This window comes from Microcaecilia unicolor, chromosome 7, assembly GCF_901765095.1.
Source record: "Microcaecilia unicolor chromosome 7, aMicUni1.1, whole genome shotgun sequence".
In the NCBI taxonomy this organism is placed as follows: domain Eukaryota; kingdom Metazoa; phylum Chordata; class Amphibia; order Gymnophiona; family Siphonopidae; genus Microcaecilia; species Microcaecilia unicolor.
Window position 1 is genome coordinate 235643205 of NC_044037.1, and position 15926 is coordinate 235659130.

The window sequence follows — 15926 nt, forward strand, 5'->3', positions numbered from 1 at the left end:
TGTGCATGGAAGGGGCAGGGAGACAGGGCAGATATTGGATGGAGGGGATAGCAGAGAGGGCAGACATTGGATGGCAGAGAGAGACCGAAGACAGATGCTGGATGGAAGGAAGACAGTAAAAAGAAGATGAGGAAAGCAGAAGCCAGAGACAACAAACTGTAAATAAAATATATATTTTTACTTTTTTTTTGCTTTAGGATAAAGTAGTATTGTAGCTGTGTTAAAAAATGTTTATAATAGAACATGTAATCTTTTTATTGGACTCATTTTAATAAATTTTGACTAACTTTCGGAGAGCAAAACCCCCTTCCTCAGGTCAGGATAGGACACTGTAACAGCACTATACTGTATTGACCTGAGGAAGAAGGTTTTGGCCTCTGACAGCTAAATGTATTAGTCCAATAAAATGGTATTTTATTTTCTACTAACCGTTGAGCCCGTAAAAACGGGCTAGTAAAGGAGGGGGGGGGGGTTGAAAGGCCCCTCCCCCCCGGAGTCCCCTCCGCCACCCCTCCACCCGGGCCGGGTACCTGGCTTCACTATTCAAACTGCCGGAACGCAGCACACAGCTCATCTGAGCTACCGTCTGCCTTCCTTCTTCTCTGTGTGTGTTCCGCCCTTGTGTGACGTAACGTTGGCGAGGGCGGGACACAGGCAGGTAAGGAAGGCCAACGGCAGCTCAGATGAGCTGTGTGCTGCGTTCCGGCGGTTTGAATAGTGAAGCCAGGTACCCGGGCCGGGTGGAGGGTGGGTGGCGGCGGCGACTCCGGGTGGGTGGAGGGAGCGGTAGCGGCAACCCTGGGGGGGAGCAGTGGCAACAGTGGTTCCCTCACTCGCAGGTGCGCAGGTTCCCTCTCTGTCACGCCCCCTCATCACATATTGATGCGGGGGCGGGACAGAGAGGGTCTCTACTGCGCATTTGCGAGTGAGTACGCCTCTTGCCATTTATATGTTTGATATTTGTTTTATTTCTATTTGTTAATTTGTAAAGTGGTGATTGGTACTTGTTAGTTTTTTTCAAATTTACATCTGCTGTCTTTATATTTTGCACAGTACTAGGGGACAGTTTCTGTTTCTGTGGTGTTGCATTGTATGCAGAGTCTGGCATTGGGGGTTCAGTTTAATTTTTGTCTAAATAGAAAGTTTATGATTACTTATTCTGTTGCAGGAATTGATGCAGGAATTACCCCTATTGTTAGCAGAATCTGTGGTACTTCAGGAGTCAAACAGCACACACCAGAATGAAGGAGAAATCTTCTTTATTTGCCAGCAAACAAAGTAGAACATCAGCACTAAGTCTCTTCTTCAGCTCTCTCTGGATCCTGCATCTCTTGTCTGTCCTCTCTCTCCTTCTTCTGTCTGTTCCTTCTGACGTAAGCTGCTTCTGCTCCCACTTATATACAGTTTTATCCCCCTCTCTAGCCCCCCTTACTCTCCAGATGGTAAAGAATAGATTGGTTACCTTGCCTCAACCAATCATCTCTATACATTACTTAAAAAATATCAGTTACATAGGTTTGATATTTCTCAAACTGACCTATGACCTGGGGCCTCTCACACCAGACAATTGGGCACCAGAACTCTTGGCATTTCATTATGATTAATTTCTCAGCTATAGCTTAAACTGGGTTCATTTAGGGGCTAAGGGATATTCTTGCTTAATGCTACAGTCCTATACTTAGCTAATCAATCAAGGAGAAGGCTTTTCCTGACCTTTTTCACCTATTAGCTTCATACATTGAACCAGCCAGGACTGCAGATAACTCAAACCAGATGCTGACCTTTTCAACTGCAGTCTTACTTGAAAAGTAACACTGGATTTAAAGATATTCTACATATTAATTACACAGAATAAAACATATTCTAAAATAAGCAGAATCAGTATTCCTTATAAGACATATTCTAAATATCAAGAATATCTAGAATTATTTAAACAGCATTCAGCCTACTTTTAAACTACAGTATGTCTGGCTCATGCCTTGTTTATAATGGTATACAGATGTGGTAACTAATACCTATGAACTAGCCTTAACCCTCCATCACTCACAAGGGTCAAAGAAAGTTTCTCTCTCTGACCTTTTTAACCCAAACGTTAAACTTCTAAATAATCTAAACCATATGGCATTCCTCCATCACTTTACTTTACAGAACTGAAGAATTAAAACAGAATTAACAATTTCTTTGTCCACTGCCTCATTCCCCCCTTTGAGACTAAAATCAGCTTATGCAGAGATAAGTCTCACAACTCAAACTCTGGAGATTATAGTGGTCCCAACTCCATACCTCCTCCTGGGGCATAACGTCTAGGAATAGGCTTGTGAATCACCATTACCCTACTTGTTAAGGTCCGACGGCATACTGCCGAAGCACATGAGGCCAGGAAACAAAACAACAACCCTGCTAAAACTAAGACTATTAGGGAAATGAACAAGGGACTTATCCATGAGGTCAATGACCACCACCAGGAGGTAAAGTCTAATCCTCCTCGTTAATCCTCCACATTAAGGCTAGCCAACTGTAGGACTTTATCCATGGCATGCCTAACTACATGCGTCCTATTTATGACAATGGTACAGCACTCTGAAGAATTTAGCACTGTGCAGAGGCCACCCTGGGCTGCAAAGAGGTAGTCAAGGCCCATACGGTTATACCGAGAAACTATACTTAATTCATTAATTTGATCCTGCAATGCATTGACTACCACGTTCAGCTCATGAACTAAGACATGAAGTAGGGACTGAAGTCTCCGGGTAGCCATGCCTAGTTCAGTAATACCCGCTACCGGGCCCCCAATTGGAATCCAGGCCGTAGCAGAAAGGGCCACAAGTCTCTTTTTAGTCAGAGGATAAGTAGAGTTGATATACTGGAGGGCTAATTCAATCGCCTCATCCTCTGTGGCAACGGAGGAAGGTAAGGACAAGGCCTCTCGCTTAGAGCGGTGCGGGGATGGTGGCTTGAGGAGAGGAATAACTTTAGGAAAATAATTCAAGGTTACCAATACACAAAACTCATACGTGGGGGGAAGAATCATGTGGAGGACATTATCACAGAGCCAGTAATGACCAAGGAGAGGGTGAGGAAAGTTCCCAATAAATGTTGGCTCAGGCTGGACAAGGTACTTAGGATGCCCATAATGCGAGCCCCTATCCCAGGGGGAACGAAGACGAAATGGAGACTTTGCACACCATAGGTGCCAATCCCCAATTGTGACAGGCTGCTCATTTGTTATAAACTCTTCATACCCCGGGGACTTATGAAAGTAGAAAATAAGCTTGGACACTATAGTCCTCTTAGTAGTACGGTTAGGAGCCAGATAATCACCTGGGTCATAATCTGCAGGTACGGTAGTAGGGCACATAGGAGTACCTGGAGAAACTACCCACACAGATTCCCCTTTTTCTGGGAGAACATTAGTATAGTTACAGGGAATGGGAAGAACAGTTGAGATGTTTCTTGTTAAACAAAACACTCCAGAAGCTGGATAGGGAGACGTAAAGACTGGCCTTAGAGAAGATTCAGAGGGGGAGGTAGCATTATAAAAGGACCACCAAGTATAATCCTGGCTCCAAGGGCCTGAACTCGAAAAGTAGGGAGGTATAAGAGCTGTAAGCGGCACAGGGACAGGAACAGCTGGGACATCTGTGGTATAAGGAGAAAATCGGGAACACACAATACAAGGGGAAGTAATCTTTGCCTGGCTAATTAGTTCCTGGACAGAATGTAACCAAAGGTTGGAGCGAGTTGGGGTATTAGGAACAAGGAGGCAAGGAGTAGAAAACAACAAAAGCATCCAAACTACTAACATTTTCTTTCTTCCTAATCTAAAACAAATACAGCAAACTAATTAAGCAATAATATTCCAACAGTCTGTGCTAGTCACAGATTACTCTCATATAATATTCTCAGTCTTTGAGTTCTTATACCAGTTGGGATAGACCCTCAACTGACAAGGAGCAAGCTCTCAAATTCCAAGAAAGCCAGAATCTGGGCAAGAAAGAGTCTCAGTGTGAAGCCGAAGTTCAGCAGCTCCTGCAGTATGCAGTTGACCCTTCTTTTCAGCTAGTGGATTCTTTGGTTCGGGTCAAGCGCAACTTCAATGGCTCCGCTGGATCACTTTCTGCTCTCCACTGTTTAGGCTCCGTCTGATCCGTGCTGGGCTCAGTCTGGTCAGCAGACTTGATTCGAGACCAATGGACCCATGGAGTTATCCCTGCGACCTTCACAGCTGTAGGGGTAGAAAGCAAAACAGTAAAAGGTCCTTTCCATCGGGGCCCCAAAGGCTGGAGCCTCCAGTCTTTCACCCAAACTCTATCCCCTGGCAGGAAGGAATGTACCTGAGCCTGGAAGGGGACAGGGTTTATTTCTCTCACATAGGACTGAAGCTCAGAAATTATCCTGCCCAAGAGGGCTACCTGCTCCTGCACCTGGGCAGACCCTAAAGTCCCTATGTCTCCCTTAATTCCCTGCAAAATGGCTGGGGGCTTCCCATACACAATTTCAAAGGGAGAGAGGGCTGTTCCTTTAGTTGGGGTGCATCGGAGGCGGAAGAGGGCTAGTGGCAGTGCCTGTGGCCATTTCAGTTGGGTTTCCTGACAAATCTTTGCTAGGCTATTTTTCAAGGTTCTGTTTGCCCGCTCAACCTGCCCTGAACTCTGGGGACGATAGGCACAATGCAATTTCCAGGTAATGCGCAATGCGCGTGACAGGGCCTGAAGTGTGGCTTCAACAAAGGCGGGACCATTATCTGAGCCTATAGCAAGGGGCAGTCCATACCTGGGGATGACATCCCTAAGGAGGGCTCGAGCTACTTCTGTGGCTTTCTCAGTGACTGTAGGATATGCTTCCACCCACCCAGAAAAAGTGCAAACCATGACCAAGAGGTATCGGAGCCTACCGCTCCTGGGCATTTCTGTGAAGTCTATAACTAAGGACTCAAAGGGTGTTAGTCCTCTAGACTGAACTCCTGGTGGAATACGGGGTCCCTGATGAGCATTATTCTGGGCACAGAGAGTACATCGGGCAGAGGCAGTGGCAACCAGACTATCCAATCCTTCCAGCACCACTACTCGACTGAGTAGGCGGGCTAGTGCTGTTTTCCCTAAGTGTGATAGGTCATGAGCTTGAGACACTACAGGCCAAGCTAGGTGGCGTGGCACCAGAACTCTGGTATCAGGGAGATGTAACCAGCCATCAGGTCTCCTTACTGCACCTTCCTCTTGAGCCCATTTCTCTTCCGTTTGGGTATACATAGGCGTCCATTCTTGCAGTCGAATTTGGAACAGGGGAGTCACAGTACTTGCTGGGGGTCCTCGAGCAGCTTCCTTGGCCACCCGATCAGCATGGCGGTTCCCTCGGGCCACTGGAGTATCTATCCTTTGATGTCCCCTGCAGTGAATGACAGCTACCTTCTTAGGGGCCCAAACAGCCTCTAGCAACTGCAGTATTTCAGGTCCATACTTAACAGGTTGGCCTGCGGCATTTATGAGTCCCTTTTCCTTATACAAAGCTCCATGAGCGTGTAGAGTTGTGAAGGCATACTTGGAATCAGTATAAATGTTAGTTACCAGTCCTGCTGCTAGCTCCAGAGCTCGTATGAGGGCCACAAGTTCTGCTTTCTGGGCTGAAGTTCCTTGGGGCAGGGCCCTTGCTTCTATCACCTTGTCCTCTGTCACCACAGCATAGCCTGCCAATCGCTTGGAGTTCTCCACATAACTGCTTCCATCTGTGAAATAAATTACATCTGGGTCCCTCCACGGAACATCTTTAAGATCTGGTCGACTGGAGTACACTTCATCCATGGTTTGGATACAGTCATGATCCGGTGGTCCCTCAGATGCTGGCAAAAGAGTGGCAGGATTGAATGTAGCCACTGTTTCCAGGTGTATCCGTGGATTCTCACACAAACTGGCTTGGTACTTAACCATGCGGTTATTTGTAAACCAATGGTTGCCCTTATACTCCATGAGGGTGAGAACTGCATGGGGGACTTTAACAACCAGTTCTTGCCCCAAGGTCAACTTATCAGCTTCCTGGACCAGTAAGGCTGTTGCTGCAATGGCCCTCATGCAGGCTGGCCATCCTTTAGCCACTCCATCCAGCTGTTTAGACAGGTATGCAACAGGCCTCTGCCAGGATCCCATCATCTGGGTCAGCACACCCAGAGCAACCCCCTGTCGCTCGTGGACATACAGTGAGAAAGGTTTCTCCACATCAGGAAGGCCTAACGCAGGGGCTTGGAGTAGGGCTTTCTTTATGGCAATGAAGGATTGTTGAGCAGTAGGTCCCCATTCAAATGGTTCCTTTTCACCCCCCTTTGTGGCCTGGTAAAGGGGTTTCGCCATCAGTGCAAAATTTGGAATCCAAATTCTGCAGAATCCGGCTGCTCCCAGAAATTCCCTAACTTCCCTTCTGGACTTGGGTTGTGGAATTGCACCAACCGCTTGCTTCCTACTGACATCCAGTCTCCGACTTCCCTGGGAGATGCAGAAGCCCAGATACTTCACTTCTGACTGACAGAGTTGGGCCTTTGAGCGTGAGACCTTATAGCCTGCATCCAAGAGTAGCTCCAGCAATTCTCTGGTAGCCTCAAAACACTCTTCCTGGGTCACTGCTGCAATCAGGAGGTCATCTACATACTGGAGTAAAACTCGCCTGGAAGGCTCAGATTTAAAAGTCTTAAGGTCTTGTCCTAGGGCTGTCCCAAAAATGGTGGGGGAGTTCTTGAACCCCTGTGGCAGGCGGGTCCATGTATACTGAAGCTTCCTTCCTGTTACTGGGTTTTCCCATTGAAAGGCGAAAAGCAGTTGACTGGCGGGGGCCAACCGAATACAAAAGAAGGCATCTTTTAGATCTAGTGTCGTGAAATGGGTAGCTCCAGAAGGTATCAATCATAAGTACATAAGTACATAAGTAGTGCCATACTGGGAAAGACCAAAGGTCCATCTAGCCCAGCATCCTGTCACCGACAGTGGCCAATCCAGGTCAAGGGCACCTGGCACGCTCCCCAAACGTAAAAACATTCCAGACAAGTTATACCTAAAAATGCGGAATTTTTCCAAGTCCATTTAATAGCGGTCTATGGACTTGTCCTTTAGGAATCTATCTAACCCCTTTTTAAACTCCGTCAAGCTAACCGCCCGTACCACGTTCTCCGGCAACGAATTCCAGAGTCTAATTACACGTTGGGTGAAGAAAAATTTTCTCCGATTCGTTTTAAATTTACCACACTGTAGCTTCAACTCATGCCCTCTAGTCCTAGTATTTTTGGATAGCGTGAACAGTCGCTTCACATCCACCCGATCCATTCCACTCATTATTTTATACGCTTCTATCATATCTCCCCTCAGCCGTCTCTTCTCCAAGCTGAAAAGCCCTAGCCTTCTCAGCCTCTCTTCATAGGAAAGTCGTCCCATCCCCACTATCATTTTCGTCGCCCTTCGCTGTACCTTTTCCAATTCTACTATATCTTTTTTGAGATACGGAGACCAGTACTGGACACAATACTCCAGGTGCGGTCGCACCATGGAGCGATACAACGGCATTATAACATCCGCACACCTGGACTCCATACCCTTCCTAATAACACCCAACATTCTATTCGCTTTCCTAGCCGCAGCAGCACACTGAGCAGAAGGTTTCAGCGTATCATCGACGACGACACCCAGATCCCTTTCTTGATCCGTAACTCCTAACTCGGAACCTTGCAAGACGTAGCTATAATTCGGGTTCCTCTTACCCACATGCATCACTTTGCACTTGTCAACATTGAACTTCATCTGCCACTTGCACGCCCATTCTCCCAGTCTCGCAAGGTCCTCCTGTAATCGTTCACATTCCTCCTGCGACTTGACGACCCTGAATAATTTTGTGTCATCGGCGAATTTAATTACCTCACTAGTTATTCCCATCTCTAGGTCATTTATAAATACATTAAAAAGCAACGGACCCAGCACAGACCCCTGCGGGACCCCACTAACTACCCTCCTCCACTGAGAATACTGGCCACGCAATCCTACTCTCTGCTTCCTATCTTTCAACCAGTTCTTAATCCATAATAGTACCCTACCTCCGATTCCATGACTCTGCAATTTCTTCAGGAGTCTTTCGTGCGGCACTTTGTCAAACGCCTTCTGAAAATCCAGATATACAATGTCAACCGGCTCCCCATTGTCCACATGTTTGCTTACCCCCTCAAAAAAATGCATTAGATTGGTGAGGCAAGACTTCCCTTCACTAAATCCGTGCTGACTTTGTCTCATCAGTCCATGTTTTTGTATATGCTCTGCAATTTTATTCTTAATAATAGCCTCCACCATCTTGCCCGGCACCGACGTCAGACTCACCGGTCTATAATTTCCCGGATCTCCTCTGGAACCCTTCTTAAAAATCGGAGTAACATTGGCTACCCTCCAGTCTTCCGGTACTACACTCGATTTTAGGGACAGATTGCATATTTCTAACAGTAGCTCCGCAAGTTCATTTTTTAGTTCTATTAATACTCTGGGATGAATACCATCAGGTCCCGGTGATTTACTACTCTTCAGCTTGCTGAACTGACCCATTACATCCTCCAAGGTTACAGAGAATTTGTTTAGTTTCTCCGACTCCCCCGCTTCAAATATTCTTTCCGGCACTGGTGTCCCCCCCAAATCCTCCTCGGTGAAGACCGAAACAAAGAATTCATTTAATTTCTCCGCTACGGCTTTGTCCTCCTTGATCGCCCCTTTAACACCATTTTCGTCCAGCGGCCCAACCGACTCTTTGGCCGGTTTCCTGCTTTTAATGTATCTAAAAAAATTTTTACTATGTATTTTTGCTTCCAACGCTAATTTCTTCTCAAAGTCCTTTTTTGCCCTCCTTATCTCCGCTTTGCATTTGGCTTGGCATTCCTTATGATCTATCCTGTTACTTTCAGTTGGTTCTCTTCTCCACTTTCTGAAGGATTGTTTTTTGGCTCTAATGATTTCCTTTATGTTACTGTTTAGCCACGCCGGCTGACGTTTAGTCTTTTTTCCCTTTTTTCTAATATGTGGAATATATTTGTCCTGAACCTCCAGGATGGTGTTTTTAAACAGCATCCACGCCTGATGCAAGTTTTTTACTCTGCGAGCTGCTCCTTTCAGTCTTTTTTTTCACCATTTTTCTCATTTTGTCGTAATCACCTTTTCTATAGTTAAACGCTAGCGTACTTGATTTCCTAGTTTCACTTCCTTCAATGCCAATATCAAAACCGATCATATTATGATCACTGTTATCAAGCGGCCCTCGTATCGTTACCCCCTGCACTAGATCATGAGCACCACTAAGGACTAAGTCTAGTATTTTTCCTTCTCTTGTCGGCTCCTGAACTAGCTGTTCCATGAAGCTGTCCTTGATTTCATCAAGAAATCTTATGTCCCTTGCGTGTACAGATGTTACATTAACCCAGTCTATATGCGGGTAATTGAAATCCCCCATTATTATTGTGTTGCCCAGTTTGTTTGCGTCCCTGATTTCCTTTAACATTTCCGCATCCGTCTGTTCGTCCTGGCCAGGCGGACGGTAGTACACTCCTATCACTATCCTTTTCCCCTTTGCACATGGAATTTCAATCCACAGTGATTCCAAGGAGTGTTTTGTTTCCTGCAGAATTTTCAATCTATTTGATTCAAGGCTCTCGTTAATATACAATGCTACCCCTCCACCAATCCGATTCACCCTATCACTACGATATAATTTGTACCCCGGTATGACAGTGTCCCACTGGTTATCCTCCTTCCACCAGGTCTCAGAGATGCCTATTATATCTAATTTTTCATTTAGTGCAATATATTCCAACTCCCCCATCTTATTTCTTAGGCTCCTGGCATTCGCATATAGACATTTCAAACTATGTTTGTTGTTCCTAAGTACATCATGCTTAGTACTTGACAGTATTAATTGGCAATCTTTTGTCTGATTTTTATTGTTATTTAAAGATACCCGATCTACTACAATCTCTTTTGCAACCTCACTATCAGGATACTCTATCTTCCCCAGGACATATGGATTAGGCACTACAGGGTGTAATGAAATAGTGGATTTGTTGACCACTCGTAAGTCTTGGACTGGCCGGTAGTCCTCAGTCCCTGGCTTCTGAACTGGCAACAGTGGCGTATTCCATGGAGACTGGCAAGGACGAATAATTCCATGGGATAACAAACGATTCAAATGTGCTTGAATCCCTTCCAGAGCCTTTCGGGGAATTGGGTATTGACGAAGATGGATTGGCCGGGCACTTGGAAGTAAGTCTACATGAACAGGAGGAATGTTTCGGGCCAACCCTGGGGGATTATCTTCTGCCCATACCCCACTAACCTGAAAGCTGTCTGCCAGGGGTAGGTCAACTTGACCATGCGACTGATGCAGCCGCCATTCTTCTTCAAGGGGGCAGCAGAAACTCAATATACCCTTAGGGCTGGATGTCGGGGGCCGAAAGGAGACTGAAGTCTGGCCATCAGAGTCAAAGGAAATTTGGGCCCTAAGCTTGGACAACAGGTCCCGGCCTAACAAAGGGATTGGACAGTCTGGCATATACAGGAATTCATGAGTGACTGTGTGAGCCTAATTGGCATCTACGGGTCATCAGAAAGGGCCTCCGGTTCTGCACCCCCGTGGCTCCCACCACTCGGACAGTTTTTCCAGACACAGGCGCTAATCGCTCCGTCACAACAGAATGTTCAGCTCCTGTATCAATCATGAATGGAATTGAGCGGCTCCCTATAGTTAACTTGACCATAGGTTCCTGGGAGCCCAGTTTGTAGGAACCCGGTCTGTCCTATTCATCCCATTCTGCCATCTCGGCTATCCCGATGATGTCAGATTCAGGAGGCTCATACCTTCCCTCTCGAACTCGGCCTTGGCTTCCTCGATCTCCTGGTCCCCTTCTCAGTCCCTGGCGCCTCTGGGGGCATTCATCTTTCCAGTGCCCTCTTTCCTTACAGTAGGCGCACTGGTCCCTCTCCAATCTTGGTCTGGGATTCTCCCCCCGTGGCCAGGATTGATTGAAGGAATCTCGGGGCCTGGCTGGCGGTCCGGGGTCCCACTTTGGCTTCCCATTAGCTAGAGGTCGACCTCGATTAAGGGTGGAATTAGTAATGGCTGCCGCTAAAAGGTCGGCCTTCTTCTGCATCTTCCGGTCAGCCTCTCGGCGCACCTCCTGATCCCTATTAATGAAAACCTTGGTTGCGATCTCAATTAGCTGGGTGGTATTCATCCCTGCGAATCCCTCCTGACGCTGCAACTTCTTCCGGATATCTGGCATACTCTGGGCCACCAATGCGCTATTCACCATTCTCTGGTTTTCTAGTGCTTCAGGGTCAAAGGGGGTGTATGTTCTGTAGGCTTCAATTAGTCGCTCTAAAAAGGCCCCAGGGGATTCAGTTGCCCCTTGGAGAATTTCAGAGACCTTTGCCAGATTAATGGGCCTCTTTATGCCTTTCCTCATACCTTCCAGCAAGTCCCGGCAATAGCCAGACAACAGTTCATAATGCTGCTCATTATTTGGATCCCAAGCTGGAGCTGCATGAGGGAACCGAGTTCTAACCCATCCCTCTGGGTCCTGTGTCCCCTCGGGGACACGCGCTCGCGTGATGGCCTCAGCATTTTGTAAAATCTTCCGCCTCTCCTCAGTTGTGAAGAGGGTCAGGAGAAGTTGTTGACAATCAGTCCAAGTTGGGTTATGGGTGGCCATAATGCTAGCCACTAGGTCCACCACTGCCTGAGGCTTTTCAGTATAAGAGGGGTAATGCGTCTTCCAATTCAGGAGATCGGTGGTTGTGAAGGGTACATACTGGTAGGCCTGTGCCTGTATAACCTGACCCTCATTATTAGGATCCGGTCGAGTGATGGTTACCTGATGCAGGGGCAGAACTCTCGAGGAGGTGGGAATGGAACCTGAGGTAGAGCTAGGAGCTACCCCCCTATCATGCTCAAAGGTGATTGCAACAGGTCTAACCCATTCAGGGGAGGCGTGTTGAACCCCTGAGGGATGAGGAGGGGTACTCATAGACTGAGAGGTGGTCACAGGTGATTCAGTCCATTGAAAGGGATGCTGGGCCCCTGATGAATGGGGAGGGGTACTAAAGGGAGAAGCTGGGCTATCGGGAGTTGAGGAGTCAGGGAGTGGAGCCCAAAGCGGGTCTTTGGAGGTTAACAGGGAAGGATGTGGCACAGAAGGGTAGAGGCTGGGTGAAAAGTCCACCCTAGGATGTGGCGGGGTTTGCACAGAAGGGGAGGAACTATCCGGAGAAGCCTGTGCTGGAGAGGCTTGGGCTGGACGGCGTGGATCTCTAGGGGTGGCACGAAACCCCAACAATGGACCATAAGGTGGTGGCTCAAGATCTGAGGGGTCATCAGAGAGTATGGGTTTTTCGGACAGGGTAGGGGCGGAAGCCACCGATTGGGTGGTAGGCTTCCTGGGGCTCTTTCCCTCTTCCAGTTTAGATTTTCTAATCTTTCTTTGAACGCGGCCCAACATGAATTTTACTGGGGATCCCATATAAGTTTTCAACCAAGAGGGAGGGTCAGTCACAAGGCTGTCCCAGGAATCTATATAGGGGAGTTGTTCAAGATATTCTGGTTCTCCTACAACTATGCTGTAGACCTTCCGGATTACTTCAATATCTAAGCTACCACTAGGGGGCCACCCCACTCCCATAGATGGCCACTCAACTTCACACAAGGTTCTTAGAGTACTTGAGCTTAAAGTCTGTCCATAATCATTGATTAAAAATCCTTTCTTAAAATTCTTAAGCATACCTATTAGCTAATTGGTACCAGAGCACAGAGAAGTTATGGGTTGGCATAGAACAACATTGGCTAAGTCCATACCCACTCAGAGCAATTCTATGGCTGCCTAAGAGTACACTTAGGGAGGTACTTAGAAGAAGCCCCTCTCTCCTACGGTGGCCTTTGGCAGTTTGGAGCAAGATTAGGGACTTATTTTCAGAACGCACTTATTTTCAACACACTTACCTTAGATTTGCCCCTCAATTCGGCATGGGCAGATACGATAGAATATACAAGGACTGGGAAGAACTGGGATTGTATGAATTGGGACAAATGTGTAATGAAGAGACGATCCCCACATATCAGGAGCTATGTCAGGACTATGGGCTCTCCCCGCTACAGGCTTTTCATTACTATAGAGTGCAAACCTTTCTTAAACGAACAGCGGGAGAGGAACTGGAGTTAACAGAAACACAGCTGGAAAAAGGGATGACGGGAGGGGGTGGTCGAGGGAGTATCACTAGAATCTATGGAGCTCTGTTGGCAAGGAAGTGCCCAGTGGAACATTATACACAAAAATGGGCGCTAGCGATAGGAACAATATATGATCCCCCACAATGGGCACAGATATTTAAGTCCTTACTCCGGGTATCGGTGTCCAGCAAGATGGTGGAAAATGGCCATAAAATATTATATAGCTGGTACTATACACCCACCCGCTTGGTTAAAATGTTCAGATTAAGCTCGGCAAGTTGTTGGCGAGAATGTGGGGAAGATGGGGATATGTTTCATATCTGGTGGTCATGTATATATGCACAAAGATACTGGGCAAGCATCATAGACTTTATCAGCTCAGTGACTGCTATACAATATCAACGGAAAATGGAATACTGTTTGTTACATCTTCGACCGCCCAAGGTACCATGGCATATACATCAATTTGCCATACAAACATTTGTAGCGGGCAAATTAACATTAGCAGCAGCATGGAGGAAGCCAAATTTGCCAGACATATTAACTGTATTAGGGAAATTGGAGTATATTCAATTAATGTCTAAACTCACAGCTATGAGGACAGGATGTATGGCTAAATACCTAAAAACTTGGGAATCTTATACAGCCTGGAGGGAAACCTCTGTGGAATCCTAATGCCACATATTTAGTAGGGGAGGGAGGGGAGAGGGTGGGAAGGGGAGGGGGGATAGTAAGTGAAATATCAGAAGACATTCTATGGGAAATGAATCAGAAAAGGAGACTATGTATGCGTATTAGAATGGTATATTTTGGAGACAAGTGATGTTTAAATCTGGTTTTGTACAATTCTGCAAAATATATAAATAAATGATTTAAAAAAAAAAAAAAATTCTTAAGCATACAATCTAGGGGAGTAGCAATTTGTCTAGATGATGTCCCTCCCATAATGCTTACAGTTACAACACACAAAAGGGAGGGAATTTTTGAAAGTGTGGTAAGGGGTCCACACTCTTGAGACAATATGGTAGACAAACAACAATCGCTTCCTTCCGTCGCTGGCCAGTTGAACTCGCGTTAACTGGAAACGCAGCTATAAGAAGTCCGCACTCATTAACATTCAAGCATCCCACTCATTCAGTACAGAAAATCCCACCCAACAATTTCAGATTTCTAAGATACAGATAAGCTCTGGCGGTTTCGCTACTAATCTCCACTAGACTAGAAGCTACTAAGGCCTTCGCTGAGAGTTGATCAGACTCCCCTTCCCTCAATTTTTGAGGGGCTGGTTTACAGTTTCCTAGCTAGGATTACAATACAGAATACAGAATACATACCCGGCTAATGTTCCTCAGTCAGTTGGGTGCCAGAAATTGATGCAGGGTCCGGGATCCCACCGCTGCCACCAAGAATTGTTGCAGGAATTGATGCAGGAATTACCCCTATTGTTAGCAGAATCTGTGGTACTTCAGGAGTCAAACAGCACACACCAGAATGAAGGAGAAATCTTCTTTATTTGCCAGCAAACAAAGTAGAACATCAGCACTAAGTCTCTTCTTCAGCTCTCTCTGGATCCTGCATCTCTTGTCTGTCCTCTCTCTCCTTCTTCTGTCTGTTCCTTCTGACGTAAGCTGCTTCTGCTCCCACTTATATACAGTTTTATCCCCCTCTCTAGCCCCCCTTACTCTCCAGATGGTAAAGAATAGATTGGTTACCTTGCCTCAACCAATCATCTCTATACATTACTTAAAAAATATCAGTTACATAGGTTTGATATTTCTCAAACTGACCTATGACCTGGGGCCTCTCACACCAGACAATTGGGCACCAGAACTCTTGGCATTTCATTATGATTAATTTCTCAGCTATAGCTTAAACTGGGTTCATTTAGGGGCTAAGGGATATTCTTGCTTAATGCTACAGTCCTACACTTAGCTAATCAATCAAGGAGAAGGCTTTTCCTGACCTTTTTCACCTATTAGCTTCATACATTGAACCAGCCAGGACTGCAGATAACTCAAACCAGATGCTGACCTTTTCAACTGCAGTCTTACTTGAAAAGTAACACTGGATTTAAAGATATTCTACATATTAATTACACAGAATAAAACATATTCTAAAATAAGCAGAATCAGTATTCCTTATAAGACATATTCTAAATATCAAGAATATCTAGAATTATTTAAACAGCATTCAGCCTACTTTTAAACTACAGTATGTCTGGCTCATGCCTTGTTTATAATGGTATACAGATGTGGTAACTAATACCTATGAACTAGCCTTAACCCTCCATCACTCACAAGGGTCAAAGAAAGTTTCTCTCTCTGACCTTTTTAACCCAAACGTTAAACTTCTAAATAATCTAAACCATATGGCATTCCTCCATCACTTTACTTTACAGAACTGAAGAATTAAAACAGAATTAACAATTTCTTTGTCCACTGCCTCAATTCTATAGTGGATTAGGGTGTATCTGTGTTTGTGAAAAAGACATGGCTTTCAGTTGGCACTGACTGTGCAGGATCGAGGATCTATACTATTCTGTCTGGTTTTGTTTTACAATAGGTGAATTGATGTTCTGGTGCTCACTGTAGTGTTTAAGATGCTTTCCTTTTCCTTGTGTGACTCGTAGAAATGACTGCTTATGGTATGGTAGAATTGCTCTATAGGTCCTGAGTGTTTTGTATTCTCGGTATGCCTAGTACTGG